Raw genomic sequence first — 16,185 nt, forward strand, 5'->3', positions numbered from 1 at the left:
AGTGCCGCGGGTGGCAGGGCTCACGGTGTGTTCTGGGAAGTCCTTCCCGATTTCTAGGTCCTCCTGGCCCACAGCGGGGAGAACGGGGGTTTATCCACAGAGAAAGCAGACAGGGTGGCTCGCCAGCTCTGCAGCGTCTGTCGGATGGCAAATCTCAGAGGAAAACTGTTTTGCTTTGCTCTGTTTCTGTTTGCAGCTCACACCCCCTCTTGCTTTTTGGGAAAAGCCAGCGGAAACCCAGTCTAGCCAGGCATGCACAGCCTTCGGCTCTGGGGACACAACACGAGCATCTCTGACAGGACCAGTGCTCAGCATCAACGATGGCAACAAACCCACCCAGAACGGAGCAGGATTGTGTCCCGGTGCTTGCTTCGGCACCACGGCTTGGCCTAGCAGGGAGCTGGGAGGGGATGGAGGTGTCTCACAGACAGGCAAGGAGTCAGCACACGTAGGTGGCGTCTGGCCTGGGCACCCTCCCTCCGGCACCCAAAACATGAGCATTGTCTGCCTGGTATTTTTTTAAAAGTCCCAGCTTCCAGGAGCAACTGGTGGGAGCTGATTCCAGCTCTGGGGCTCTGCTCCAAACTCCGTGCATTTTGGTTGCGGTAAGCCTTTGTTTTTTTTTTTTTTTTTTTTCAGCCAGAAATTGATTCTGGCTGAAATTTCTCACAGCAAAACATCCCCAAATGGAGACCTCACGCTGCTCTTCCTACCTGCTTTCCTTTCCTTTCCTTCAAAAGGAGCACTTTGCTGCCCTCTCCTGTCCAAAAGGCAGGCTGGAAACGCTCCGGCCTGCTGGTAAATATGCTTTTAGGTCACCGGAGGGAGAGAGGGAAAAAAAAAAAAAAATCACATTTTTTTTTTTCACCTTTGCCTCGATGCATCCCTCTTGCGAGCATCCCCGGGCTGGCTGGGCTGACATCCTCAGCCTGCCTGGAGCTGTGGCTCACCACGAAGAACAAACGTCGCAGTGGTAGCAGGCAGCCGGAGCTCAGAGCACTCGGCGAACTCGCCTTTGGGAGGAAAATCCAGCTTTCCTGCAGCTACAGCGAGGGCTGCGATAAAGCTGTTCCTGTGACGCCTGCCCCCGCTGTGCTCCGAGAAGGAGGCTGAAGCATCATATTGATTGGAGAAAAGGCCAGATAAAGGCTTTATCTGGGATGTCTCAGTCTGAGAAAAGAAATTGAAGCGTGTTTCTGTCTGGACATCCCGCTCTGGTCTTCAGGGGCTGCCTGCCTGGATCCCCAGCCAGCTCGTGCTGTTATCGGCCCTGCCTTGCTATCACGTTCCTTGGGTGACAATCTCCTCCAGCCGCTGGAGAACAAGAAAGCAGCCGCTTATCAGCTCAAACCTGTCACGTCACACCTCTGTTGAAGGGACTTTCCATCGTTTTGGCGATTCCTGTAGCACGGGATGCTGCGGTGCCGCGTCCTGAGGATATTCAACCTGTGCTGAGTGCTGTGGGGCGAGTGGGGACCGATAAGCTCCAAAAGGTCTTTAGGAAAAACAGCCACATTTTTCTAGGCACTGACAGACCCTCCTGCACCCACGACATGTGGAGTCTGGTGTCAGAATGAGAAACGCCAGGGAAAGGTGGATAAATACAGGAAAATGACCCATTGTAAGAGGCAACCCACCTCTCTCCAGCACTGGAGCTGAGCTGGGTGACAGCAGAGACGTCAGGTATTGAATACGAGACCATGCAGTCTGGTCACACCTATAAAACAAGCCAGTGAATTTTACAGAGTTATTAATAAGCCCAACAACTGGCTTTTGTTAATGCCTTCTCCAGAAAGGCACCGTGTGCCTCTATCAGGAGATAAAGACTGCCTTGCTTCCCTGGTAATTTATCCTAATAGATAATCATCTTCACCACAGGTTGTCTGAGCCACATTTCTGACTCCACTTTCTCTGTCTTCATCTTCCAGCCAGTGGTTCCTGCTATGTTTTCGCATATTAGAATAAAGAGCCTCTTGGTACCTCTTATTTTCTTCCCGTGAAGGTACTTACACACTGTAATCAAAGTCACTGCACAATCTTCAAGCTTTGCCTCTCAATGTCAGGCATTTTCCCAGGCCTTAAAAATACCGCAGCTCTACCCTGCACCTTCCCATTTTTCTGTCTCCCTTTGCAAACACATACCCTGTGATTTGTGAGCCACAGGCTATGACCCCTGAAATATGTCTTTGTGCCCTGCATCCGCCAGAAAGGCAATGCAGGGTGAGGCTTCTACCTGTGGTGTCTCCTCCAGTCCTACCATGAGGTCCACCAGGCACCTCCGTTCCAGTTCGCCCCCAGCCAGGAGAAACTTAGACTCGGTTCTCAGCACCATCTGTTGCCCTACCAATAGCTAATAATACCCTGGCCTGCCCTCAGCTTTCAGGCTTATCTTTATTTTTCTAATAAAGCTAAGGAAAGGCTCTGTTCCCACGGGAATCCTGCATCAGGCGGCGACCTGCGTCGGTTCTCCACCACGCCGTATGCTCATCACAGAACAATGGCTCCATTACCACGCAGTGCGGGGCCAGAGGAAGCAGATTACCAGAATAAGTCCGTGTTCATGGGGTTTGAAGTTAGCTTTGTCTTACAGGTGAATTGTCTTTATACCACTGTGAGGTTCTGTGCTTGAATCTTCTCCGGGTCCTGTCCTCCTAGGCACTGCCAAGCGCGCTGTACGTGTGGACGTTTCTATGGTTTCTTCCCATCCAACAAGCTTATCCACAGCAGATGCTGGTGAGCATCTTACGGTGATAGACACAGAAAAGAAAATCCCTCTGCTAGCCCCGGGGTGACTGTGCTTGTTACATCCATGCCAACAGACGATCACTGCAGGCTTCCACCAGTGGAAGATGCCGAGGTGGTGGGTGAGGAGGTGGCACAAGCTCTTCTCGCTACACAAACCGATGCTGCAGGATTGTTGAGACATTAAACTTCTGTCTGATACCTTTCAAAAATCACCAGAAAAGATGAATTTTCATATGTCAAGTTGCCAGGAAACTCCATCATAATGCTAATGGGCTGGGATGTAGCTGGTTGGCATCTGCTATCAGGACAAAATTACATTTCTATTCCAACTCCAAAATAGAAATACATTATTGAATGCTTCTACCTATTTTATGGCATTATTTAGACTCATGGAAGAATTTCAGTGAGTTAGAATTTAGAATCTTCAAACTGTTTTCCGTAAGAGACCATGGCAGTTTTCAGCTTTTTGCAACTTTATTATATTTTGAATTTTTTCCTCTTTTTACCCCCTATTTTTAAGCAGCAATTTATATTTCTGCTTGCTGACTCTGAAGTAGAGTGGTTTTAATGGTGGTTTTTTTGGCTATGCTAGGAAGTGGCTGCATGGGGGGGACATTTAACTTAGGTTTAGCACATTAATACTTTCTGCTTGCAGCAGTGCAGTCAGCTTGTCTGATTTCCTGGAAAAAGACTCAAGCTTGAAGAAACAGGATCTAACTTCTTAGTAAATATCTGCAAATTGCTATCATTTTGTTGTGTTGCAGTACTGGGAGCAGTTTAGGCCAGAAAAAGATCTTTTCCCACATAAGAAATGCTTCAAAAAAAAAAAAAACACACAACTCTTGAGTCTTTTCCAAGAGAGACGATGGAGAAAGAGGAGATCCTTTTGCTTTTAGAAAATAAAAATAGAAACTTGGTTTTTTTGTTTTATCTCAGATCTCTGAAAAATGACCGCGATAAGCTATCTTTTCTTTGGCTTTTTGAAATCTGTTCTTACATCTATTAGTGGTGTTTTTTTTTTTTTGTTTTTTTTTTTTTTGGGGGGGGGGGGGGTGGGAAGATGTTTAAAGCTCACATGCTGGCTGGGATAAAGCACCCTCGTCCCTCGGTTGTTTCTCACTTAAGCACCAGCCCCTCCTGGGGTCCCGGGGGAGCCTCCGTTCCTGGGCTCTGGGGCAGGTGAGCTCCTTCCCTGCCTTTTCTGTGGCTCAGAGGCACTTCGGCACTGAGGGAGGAGCGGTGCTGCCTGCTTTCCTCGCGTCCCTTTCGGACACCTTGTGCAGATATCAGCGTGGGGCGGAGGAAGCCTTCGGTGAAATCTCCAGCTGCCCAGGATTTCACGGTGCCAGTGGACGCGTGGTTTGCCCTGACGCCCTCATTTCGGAAACCCCAGCCTCTATGTGATGATTTCTTTCTGGCAAACAGCTGTCGCAGGCGTCAGCCACACACGTGGCTGTCCTACACCCTGCGGAAGCCAGAACCAGACTCCGTCCTGCCACAAGAGCCTCTCCTGGCAGAGAAGTCCTCCCCGCACTGGTGGCCGGACCGGCAAAAGGTGCGCGGCTTTACCGGGGACGTTAATGAGCTGCTTGAAAAACATACCCGGCGGGCTGAGTAAGTTCTCCATCATCTGGAGACAAGACTTGGCTGTCGTTCGGGAAGCGCTCTGAGTTCTTTCAGATGACTGAGCGCATCGTAAGAGCCTCCGAAGGAAGTCCTGCAGCCTGCGCTGCCGTCAGACTTTATCCTTTTAATCCATTCTGACCGAAGACGTCTGTCTCCAAGAGATGGAAAGGTCAAAGCTGGGCTGGAGATTTAATGTGATCATTTCAATCTCCTCCGAGGCTTCTGTGTCTTCCGTGCTGCCCCAGACCCGCAGTGGGCTGCTGGCAGCGCCGTCCCCATGGGAGGCAGGTGCTGGCGAGCGGCCCTGGGTCCCAGCTGCCCGTCACACAGCAGGAAGCGTCCGTCGGCATCATCGGGAGCTCTGGGAGGAAGGCCAGAAAAGGGAAGGCCTCTGCAGAGCTGCGTGTAATTAAACGTTGGGCCTCTCGGTGGAAATATGTTTTCTGGTTTCTCTTTCTTTCCTGAAACTGTTTCACTTTCTGTCCGCCAAGCTCGTCTCAGTCAAAGTCCTTTTTTTCTCTCTTCATTTCCATCCTCCCAGAAATGTCTTATTTCCCTGGCTTTACTCTCCTGAGTTAATATTGGCATTGAAATGTCATATTCTGACTTCAAATCAGTATCTAGCTAAGCAGCTAAAGAAAATCATGTTTGCCCCAGGGGGACATTGACTCGGGATTCCTGCAGATTCAGACATTCTGGCTTTAGGTCCTCCTGAGCCACCACCGGGACCGTTTCCTTGCAAATACAATAATCAGAAAAACACTATAAAGAACCACGAATGAACTTCCAAGTGCCACACGAGGGCTGGTGTGCAGCTATGTGTGTAACCAAGGAACAATGGCTTTAAACTAAGAAATGGTAGGTTTAGATTACATATAAGGAAGGAATTCTTTTCTCTGAGGGTGGTGAGGCACTGGAAGAGGACACCCAGAGAAGCTGTGGATGCCCCATCCCTGGTAGTGCCCAAGTGCCCCCAGCCTGGGGCCAAGTCCCTGCCCATGGCAGGGGGGTGGAATCAGATGGGCTTTGAGGTCCCTTCCGACCTTCACTTCCATTCTATGATTCCATGTTGGTGGGCAGGATTTCAGAGGTCTGGGACCCTGATATAGCCAGGGGTCCAGAACTAAGGTGATTTTGTCCCTCATCTCTTGGTTGCCTTGAAATTTAGGTCATTCTTTGAGGCAGAAATTGTTCCTCAGTCTGTGCATGCTGGAAAATTCACATACTACATCACAGACTCGAATAGGGTGACAGGAACAAAATTGTGCATTTTCCTGTCTTTGGGCTTAGATGAGAAGGCTGAAGAAAATCATCTGCCTTGACTCTCACTCCCTCTTTTGTTCCAGGAGTTATAGGACAGGAGGTAGGTTTTGTTTTAAGGTAGGTATCTGCAAAGCTATTCCAATGCCATGGTCGGGCTATTCCCATACTTTCACATACTGGCCACTTCTCCAGATACTAGTCACTATGGGCTGCTGATATCAAAAAAAAAAAATCCCTACTTTGTGCCACAGAAATGCAGGGCACGAATCCCGGCTCTGCACCAATATGGTGCTGCTCGCCATCCTGTTCGCATTGCTGGCCCCACCGTTCGTTTGTCATGGACCAGCTCATATTTCAGCATTTAAAACCTGACAGCTGCTTTTCCATAGCTACAGCTTGTGCTGCAGAAGGTGCTCATGCCCCTACCTTGCGAGGAAGCTGAGTATTAATAGACTAATTTCTCCCTGGGTCATCAGACAGCCTTGCTAGGGTTCATTTGCTTGAGTGCAGATGTCCACAGCAGACAATCTGTAATCACCAGGACCAGCTGATCCCTCTCCCTCCAAGCAGGCATCTAAAATACATAGGATGCTTGCGTACATCAGTAGACAGTAAAGAGTGCCAGGGAACAGCTCAGGAACAGCCATCCACATTGCAAAAATCTGGGGCAGCTTTTTTCTCCTGGGACTCGAGGAAAGCTGCTCAGGTGACAATGCCTACGAAAATCTCCTTCGACTTTGCCGTTACACGCCTCCTCCTTGGAGGTGGCAACTGCAAGCGGCCAGCATAGGACCCTTGGGACATGCTCAAATGCCACCACCTCCAGCAGTTCAGCCCCACCACCTTAAACAGGGCTCAAGTGGCAATGGGAGCCCCCAGCACATCGCAGGATGTGCACAACGAGGGCACAGAAGAGAAAGGATGTGTGCGAGGGTCCTTCAGAAGCCCTCTTTATCCCTCAGATGAGGTTGCAGGTAGCCTTGAGGAACCTCATGGCCACAGGGAGGAGGATGGGCAAGACTTACCCTTGTCTGCTCGTGCTGATTTGAGCATTTCCTTGCACAAACAGCTTCATCCAGGGAGCTACAATGGGAATCTGAGCTCTGGGTATAGTCCCGCTCTCTCCCCCTGGAGCACAGAGGAGCAGAGCATGTCTTGCACGTGCTGCTGTTGCCCCACTGATAATAAGGAAAAAATAATAATAAAAAAAGACATTGCCTGTGAATTGAACACAGCAGCTTCCCAGAGTGACAGGTTTATTTCAGCAACGCCTCAAAGTCATCTTCCCCTCTGTGCCTGGCTCACTTGGTGTGGGGCTGATTTATTTGGAGAAGATTAGGCAGCTCTGCCTGCAGGGATGCAGGAAGGCAGCTGGGTCTGTCAAGGGGGTTCATGAAAACTTCAGAAAAACAGCTGTCAGGCTGGGAGGATGGGGTGGGAGGGGTGGAAGAGAGAAAGGGGTGGGGAGCAGGCTGAAAGAAGAGGCTGGAGAAAACAGATGATGTGTGCTGCTTGATAGTCTGCCGAGGGTAACAGCAAATTGGTGCAAAACCCATCAGCTCAGGCTGTGCTGAGGCAGCAGCATCAAAGAGGCAAGATTTGGGCTTTTAAATAATTTAGTGGTGGGGGGGGGGGGAACAGGGGATTTATGTAAGATGAATCAGTTTGGGCACCATACGGCACTGGGGTTAGCTCCCGGCACTCCTAAAACATCGACTGGCAGAACGTGGCCATGCTTCGCAGACATCACGTCCAGCCATGGATGCACAGAACTTTTCCCAAAGCTTGTGGGGTTAGTGGGACAAGCCATTTTGGAGGACTCCTGCAGATGACAGAAAAAAAAACCTCGAACAGCCATTGGTTGCACACTTTGTATCCTTGGAAAAAAAGCTTACACCTTCCTCTGGCTCCGGTGTTGTTTCTGGGCTTCAGCGGAGGGTTAAGAAAAATGATATAGAAGTTTCTCGCAAGCTTTACTGAGCATGGACTGGTGCTCAGGGAGTTTTCACATAGTTTATGGCTTAGCCAAATCTGATTGCTTGCTGTAAACTGCTGTGGGGATCACCCTTTTGAACATTAGTTCTCTGATCCAGGGCATGTAAGATTAACTCTCCTGAATCACTGAAGTAGCACAGGGCTCTCCTCACAGCCGAGGTAGGTTTTGATCCAATTTCCAAAACACCTGGTTGACCTACATCTAATCCCCATTTCCAAATGTCCTGTAGAGGCTGAGCTCTCCCTGAGCATGTCAATAATTGAGACTACAAATCCTTTTCCTATTTGATGGCAAATGTATTTTTAAAGGGTTGAAAGCTCGTTGTTGGCAGTCCAAGTGCAATCCACGTCAAGGTCAAGCTCATCAGAGACGCAAATGATTTGCCATCATTACTGTGTAGCATCACATAATCTCTGGATAGAATTAATCACATCTCACTTTAGCTATTGCAAGACTGAATGTCTGAGCCAGTCGCCCTGCATGCTGCTGGAGAGGAAAAGGCTCCGTCTCCTGGCTTGGGCTGCCCTCTCCAAATGAGATGAATCCCTTTCTCCGGGTGGTTGGGATCCAACTTCCCAGTGTGTTGGTTTGCACTGGGACTTGGCTATGGAGCACGTCAGCTGGTTTACTGTCAGAAACCATTTCTACAGGTAGTGTAAATATTCATTGTTGGGAGCATCTGGCATCTTTCCGCTTCCAGCCCACAACAGCTAGTGCTCCACAAAAATTGGGGTTTGGCTGGCACAGAAATGCAGGAGTGCCAGGGGCTGGGCTTGATGACGGGGGGCTTGTTTTAGCTCAAGTTTTAGCAAGCTGGGATGATTAGGCATTGCCATTATCCCTCTTGGATTCCTCAAATTTCAGTCAGAGACAAGGCCATTGCTCTTGGAAAAATGGTCCTTGCTGCAGTAGAAGGTGCTGCTGGATCTACCACGCATAGCTGGAAGTGTGTCCAGCCTCCACATCACCCCAGGCCATAAGTTCCATGGCCCAACCAAACCTTCCTGCCCATAATAACCCTACTGCCGATAATGTTGTTACAACCGTGAGTTACAGCATTCTCCTCTGAAGCCACTTGGCTTTCCCGTGTTATACCATAATTATTCAAAGTACTGCCTAATTTGCCCATTATTATGGGCTTTATCAATTCCCCTGTCGCTGATTTGACACGCTGTGCTCAGCTCTGGCTGTTCTCACCCTCCGCTTTCCGGCAGCTTGCCAGGGCTGATGGAATCTGTGCAAGGCACAACAAGGATTTTTGTCTGGGCTTTGCCCGAGTCCTCCTTTGGTATGTTTTCCACCTGACTGATGCCGTCCCTGGACCTTTATTACTGCAAAATGCCTTCTTCAAATAGGTTCCTGGTCCTCTCTGGAGCAATATGCACAGTGCTGGATTTGTTTGGATTTTTTGTTCGTGCTGCTAAGAGCAAATTCCCATCAGAAAAGCCCATGCCCATCATTTATAATAAAGCTCTACAGTCCCCTGCCAGGCAGCATGGTTCTGCATCATCCACTGACAGCCAGCCCTTTGCCTGGGTAAGAGATTTATTCCCTAGGAGATCGAGCAGTAATCAACCATCTCAAGACCTGAGCCACTGGCACGTGGGGCAGGTTTAACCGGCTGGCTCCTTTTGGTGATTTCGTAGGAGCTCACTGGTTCTGCACTGATTTATAACATCGCACAGACGTCCAGCTCACACTGGTCCTTGCAGTGCCATCCATGCCTTGGTACTGGTGTGGATTAGGCACACAGGGATTAGAGTGGAAGGGATGTGGCAGAAAGTGCTATTTCTGTCCGGGTTCAGCTCCGCGATCTGTTGACAGCCTGGCATCAAGCTGTCATACATCTCATCTGACGACTGTGGGTGTACAGGCAGCAGGCAGCAGAGGAGTTAATAGATGTGGGTTATTATTTTTAATAAGGCAGGAACCTGTGTCGGATGTGTGCGCTCCAGGCGAGGCTCCCTCCGCAGAGCTGGCTGCTGCTAGCAATGGCCACACGCATCCACCTCCCTTCCTCACCCGCCGCTTCCCCATCCCGGAGGTGGTAGCATCCTGGCAGCACCAGCACAAACCTCTGACGTTCAGCACCAGTGTCAGCCCCACAAAAGGCTGGGTTTCTTCTCAGCTCTTCAGCCCAGGTTGCTTCCTCTTGCCCCCATCTCCAAGGGCAGGACGGGCTTTCACCATGCAGCTCACAGATGGTGCGCGGTATCTCATTCTGCCTTAGCGCTTTCCCTCACAGCTGCTCCCTCATTTACTGAACAAAGTCCTTCTAAGTGGCAGCAGGACATTATTTTGCCTTAATGCCATCATTAAGGGCTTGGCAAAGGTGCTCAGTCATGCACTACCAAGGAAAAATGTGATGCTGGGCTGTCCAGGAGGCCAGAGCAGAAGGGGAGCCTGCTTCCTAGAAGATGCTCTGATATTTTGACTGGAGAGGAGGAGCTGACTGTGAGATCTCTACCCATGCCATGCAGGTGGAGCAGCATCTCCTCTCGGAAAGATGGTGATCAGTGTCTGAAACAACCCAGCCCAGCTGTTTCAGGATGGCAAAACCCAGCTCTGCACGCAACAGAAACAATGACAGATGTGACACAGAGAGAATCAAACCAAATAAAATCCTGGGCAATAAAACCAGAATGCACCAAAGGAAACCACAGAGGTGCTGGGAGTGCTGCATGCTCCCCACCCTGCCGGGCAGTTCCTGTTTCTGCACCACTTTGATATCCTACCTCAAGACGTCGCAAAAACCAGCTAGTTCTCTAATCAGCACCAAAACCCGCATGGCTGAGGACAGCAAAGCGGTGCTGCCCTTGTGATCAGCCGCCAGCAGCAGATGTTGAGCTGTGATAGAAATGCTGCAGTCTCAAACCAAAGCTGTGCTTGCTTTCCTGCTGCAGTGCAGGACTATTTTCCGCTGGAGTTCGGTCAAGGTTAGTCCAACCGCGCTGCTGCCAAAGCTATGAAGTTACTTCATTTCAAAGACTGGGTAATTCATTAAATCATGAAGACAGAATGGTTGGAAAGCTTCAGTTTTCAGAACAAGACCACCTTAGGAAGTCAGGGCACTGCTGTTTAAACAACGAATTTCTCACTTGCAATCCTATGACTTTTTCATCAATAGTTTGGGTTGCAAGCATTGCCTCTCCTTCCCTGTAATACCCTGCTGGAGAGCAAAGCCATAGAAAAACATCAGAAAAATGTGGCTGTTAGAAATGGGGCAAGCAAGCTGGCAGAAGAAGGAAGGCAGCAGCTGGAAGGCAAATAGGGAAGCTGAGGGCACGGCCCGTGAAGGAGTTGGTTGCTAGCAGGGAGCTGCCCTCGGCAGTGGGCTGATGTCCCTGGGCAGAGGAGTGGATGTAACCACTGAGCATGCTGCAGGGCTTGCAGGGGAAGAGGTTTCTTAGACACTAATCTTCATGCTGCACCAATCTCCGAATGGTGGGAGAACTCACGGGTTTGTCCTGTGGGGCGGGACACAGCTTGAAAGTGTAAACGTAGGTCTCTCCACAGACAAAAGCCATGGTTATTTGCTTTTAAATGTGATGTCTTTCAGGCAGCGTTCACCTACAGTCCTGCTCTGAGGGACAGGCAATGGCACTGCCTTGAAAGCCTACACTTTTCTTTGAGTGATGCTCTCTCCTCACTGCTGCATTAGCAATTGCAGGTGACCACTCGGTCTTCGCTTCGCCTGCCACAAACAAAGCCAGGCAGCCAGCTGCCAGCAGCCTCTGGGACGAATCCAGCAGGGCCTGAGAGCACCTGGATTTTGGGTGCTCAGCTCTGGTCAGGCAGCTCCATCTTCCACGTGGAGGTGGCAGTAAGGCCAGCCCTGTCCCTGCTGCTCATCTTCGGGAGCTCTCAGATGTGTCTGCTTTTCTTTTCTGTCTCTCTCTCTCTCTTTGGAAAACATTGTCTTAAATCAAGATTGCAGCTCCCCTGCAGCTCATGACTTCACCTCAGATGTTTGCAGATGGTTAATAACTGTTGACTTTCGACTCTAAGTTGACAAAACAGCTGGTTTATTTCATAAAGTCAATTTAAACACTGTTTTTTGAAGCAAGGAAGAAAAAGGCCTTTAAGAAGGGAAGAAAGGAGAGCAGGAACTGACTGGCAGAGAATTTGGATGAGGAAGACGATGAAGAACGGAAGGAAGGGAGCTGAGAATGTGATCCAAGAGAGCCTAAGTGTACGATGACCACAGCGATTAGTTAAGACAAGAAGCTGCATAGAGACAGCCAGCCCTAGAGAAAAAGTGTAAAAGCATTTGGCACGTTTGGTCTCGCACTTGGTGTGTTTGGTCTCACGAACTGGAGGGCACAACAGCATCTGATCACTTCCTAAAATTCAGTTGGAATGGGACGCACCAGAGGAAAGTGCTTAAGCGAGAGGACTACGCTCACAGACATGGACATAGCACAAAGCAGTCAGGGTTCGTTGACGCTGAAAATTGAATTTACTTTCCTAGTATGAGAAGCAGGATCGTCCAAAGTGGCTTCTAGCGGGCAAAGTGGACGTAGGGGACACGGCTGATGTGAAGGCAAAGGCTGACAAGTTTTTGAATTGCATTATTTGCTGTGGAGTCTGCAGCCGCCAAGGACTCAACCCAGTGGGTGGGAGATGGGTATCTAAAATGAAGCATCCTCCTCCAAGCTCATGACTCCAAAAGAGGCACTAACCTTGTTCAAAGCAGCACGGGGTCAACTTTGGGTGTCTGAACATAGGTACACCCTGGCTGGCACTATCTACTGCTCCAAGGGCCCTAAAACATACTCAGAGGACCTGGGTGCTGTGCTCAGAGGACTTCCAGCTGTGCTCCGTGACCCAAACGCGCTCCTGTGTGGTGGGATGCTCAAGCTGCTGACGCCCAGGCATTCCCCCTCGTCCCAAGAGCTGAGCCACAGCATTGCCCGTATTTACAGGCAGCCCCCACTGCTCGGGCGCTGTTCTGTGCTTTTCCTGACATCCCCCCCGTTCCTTTGTTTCTGTTTGTCTGAGCTTTCGTATGTGAATGTTTGAGCTTGTTTATCTGCTTCAGCTGAAAAACTCCAAAAGCTCCAGCAAAATGCTAATAAGCAGCATTAGCTGCAACTAATTGAACTGCTTCTATGATCCTCCATAATTATCTCCTGGTACAGCACCCTGAGAAAGGCTGTCTAAGAAAGGCAGGATGGATGCCAGAGATATTCAGATACCAGATCAGGGAGAAGCATTTCATTTTCTTATCCAAATTAAGATTTTTTTTTTGGATTGATTACCTCACTAAATATTTGCTGTTGAGAGCAAACTAAGCTGGTTCTGGTGGGGACTGCAAAGGGAACGCCGGGTGCTCAATTATTTACAGACTTGCTTGGCTAGCTGAGCGTGCACCAGGAATGCAAAGAGACCCGTCACCGGGAATCTCATCGGAGATTTTTCATTGGGAGTAAAAAGCGAGCAATGACAAGGGGGAATGTTCTCCCGAGTCAAAATGCTGAAACTTGCCCGGTGATAAATTGAGCTGTCACCGGGGCTTGATTATCACATCCAGAGCACGCCTTCCCCCAGTCTCTCCCCAAACTCCTTGAGTTTGCAGACAAGGAGCGTATATTGGGCTGGCACAGACCTTCGAGGTCAGCAGGTGCAACTGCTTGCAATCACCAGCGGTGCCTTTAGAAATCACCGTTAATAAAGGCTGTGGCTTTGTCCTAGCCCAGCTTGGAGGTCCTTTGTCAGCACAGTTGGGTTGGATGCTCTGTGCGCGGCTGAATCCTTGCTGCGTGGTCAATGCCTTGCTCGTCCTGCTCTTTCACAGCTCTCTGTAACTCACAGAGACAGCTCATAACAATTAAAACCAGATTTATAAGCTGTGCATAGATGATACAAATTGTCACAACATTTTATGAGCGTGGTCCAGGAGAGCTGCAGTCACAAACCATACAATTGGCTTGCAAGAGAAGGAAAATTCATGGATTTTTTCAAAATGGGAGTAGAAGTTGGCAGCAGTGACTATTAATAAGCTATGAAAGATGGGTTGCTGTTTAGGAAGCTCAAACATCAATGAAAAGCTATACAGCCAAGCAGCACTAGCAGTGCAAATGGTTTTTATACAGAGATATATATCAAAAAGAAAAGGAATCCTTGCAGTGGCATTGCATATCTCACTGGTTGTGGATGCTAAAACTGTCGCTAAAGATCTAGAAAATCTTTGGGGGGTTGAAACTGTCTATTTAGGAAGAAGCAGTTAATGTCATCTTACATTCACTGCAAAATAGGAATTGTACGAAGCCCAGGCTGCAGTTTGGGTGGGCTGTGGGGAGATCATTGCACTGTCTGTCTAATCGGGGCTGGCAAGTAATGGTCCAGCCTGTTAGAAGTTGCTGATCAGGAAAATGCCCTCTGAGGATTCAGATTTCTTCTTGTCTCTGCTCACAGGTGCCTGACAGCACCGGCCTGTGACAGCTGGAGCTGTGATGTCAAACCTGGACCAGGGCCTGAGACCTTAGCACAGAGACAGGCTGCTTCATCCCAGTTCCTTCCCACTTCTGCAGACATTGCTCATGTTTATTCATCCCATTATGATGTTTCTATTTGTTCAATTGTAACATTAGCCAGGCAAGGTGCCAAAAAAGCATCTGCTAATATTCAGCATCTAATTATGACAATGATATGATTGCAAGTTCAGCTTTCCGTGCTGTTATGAGATGGTGCACTCCTCCACCTCTCCATTGCGTGAGGACTGGGTATTGCTGTAGGAAATCTCTGCAGTAATTGTCTCCGACCCTATTCTGCTTTCCTAATCTTCCTGGTATTTGCCTTGCCCTGGCCTTTTTCTCCTGCCCCGCTACTCTCATACCTGCTGCTTTGCTCCTGAGGAGAAACATGGAGCAACACTGGCACCGAGTGGGCATGCAGAGGAACAGGACAGCTAAAGCATGGCATAGGGGATGTTAGAGCAGGAGTACATGGGACTAAGATGCCCCATGAAATTTTTTATGGTCAGGGATCCATAATATGGTCAGGATCAATAATGTATCTAGAGCTGGCAGAAATCCAGCCCTGAATGGGACGTTGAGTTTGAGGAACTCTGAGGACTCTACCTCCAACATGTCTTGGGGGTACCAGGAAAGGCAAATACTTGCTGTTAGCCAGATAAATGCCCAGGGCTTGTACCAACCTCTTGAAGGTCTTTGGACCCCATGCTGAAGCAATGAATTTCACAGGTGAAACCTATATGAAGTGTTTGCAGTGTGTCACCATCACTGCTGATGCGTCTCCCTGTAGCTCTTTCCATCCTCAGAAAAATGCTAGACCCTCTCTGCAACTTTTGACTCAGAAGGTCCCTAAAAACCAGTGTTGGAGTGCGTTGGAGAAATGTCCCTCTGTTCCAGCTGGGATTCACGGCCTCTTTTCAGCATCTCTGGGTGGTAGTGAGACACTGGGCTGAGCACACCTTGCTTTGACCCTGTGCAGGAGTCCTGGTGTGTGCCCGTGTTAAAACAAACTGGTTTGAATTTGTCAGTGCAGAGTGACCTGCCTGGGGATCCATCCTCTCCAGTATCCCCCCTCCAGCCTTCATGCTCTCCGTGGGCCTTATAAGCAGCCAGTCTGTTTTTGTGTTTAAATAATTAATGAAAAAGTTAAATCCTGAAAGATTAAAATTAACCACTGTGAAGTGTTGTTAGAATTAAGTGTAAAATCAATGATTGTCCTTTTATAATTACAATTGGCTTCATTTTTTTATGTGGTTTTAATGCGTTCTGGTGTCTTGACGTGAATGTTGTGCCTTTCCAGATTAAAAGCCGTCCTTGTTACAGATCTGCAACCTCACAGGGTGTAATTCAGATTCACCTCCATATCAGTGCCTGCCAGCGAGGACCGTGTGAGTGGAGAGCTGAAGGAAGAGGGCAGAGAACACGGCTGTTGCGGGCAGGGATGGAACGCAGCTGAGATGAGCAGACTGTAAGGGAAGCTGGTGTTAATTACCTTTATAGCCAAACTCACAACCTGATAAAAAATACCCCCCCCTTGAGTAAGAGAGAACTTAGTTAATTTGCATGGGAGAGGTGTGATATGGACGGGCTTGTGCCCGTGAATCCTGTCCAGCCTCCAGAAATGTTGGCTTCGTCCAAACTTTCCTCTTTGCTTTGCGACAGCACAGGGACGAGTGACACTTGAATCCCCTCCGTGTCCTGCTGGACGGGTGCTTAATGTGGGCTGTGGGGATCTGGATGTGCTGCTGCTGACGCCCCTGAGGCCAAACTGATTTTCTGCGCCCTCTTTGCTTGACACGGGTGGCCAGAGCCCCCCCTGCTCCTAGCGTAAGCGCACGGTGCCGAGCAGGAGCAGCTGCGCCTTTCTGGTTCCTCTGGACAATTTTCTCATTCCCCTTTCTCCGGGACCATTTTTTTTTTATTATTCCTCGGGAAGGAAAAGAGAACAACGCCAGAAGCGTGAATTCAAGCAACGAGCCGGGGAGCGATGGTCTTGGAGCCCGGCCGGCTGCGGCCGCTGCTTCCCCGGCCCCTTCTGCCGGGTCCCCCTCGCTGTCCCCCCGCTTCCCTCCGCTGTCC

This window comes from Anser cygnoides, chromosome 33 (assembly GCF_040182565.1).
Source record: "Anser cygnoides isolate HZ-2024a breed goose chromosome 33, Taihu_goose_T2T_genome, whole genome shotgun sequence".
In the NCBI taxonomy this organism is placed as follows: Eukaryota; Metazoa; Chordata; class Aves; order Anseriformes; family Anatidae; genus Anser; species Anser cygnoides.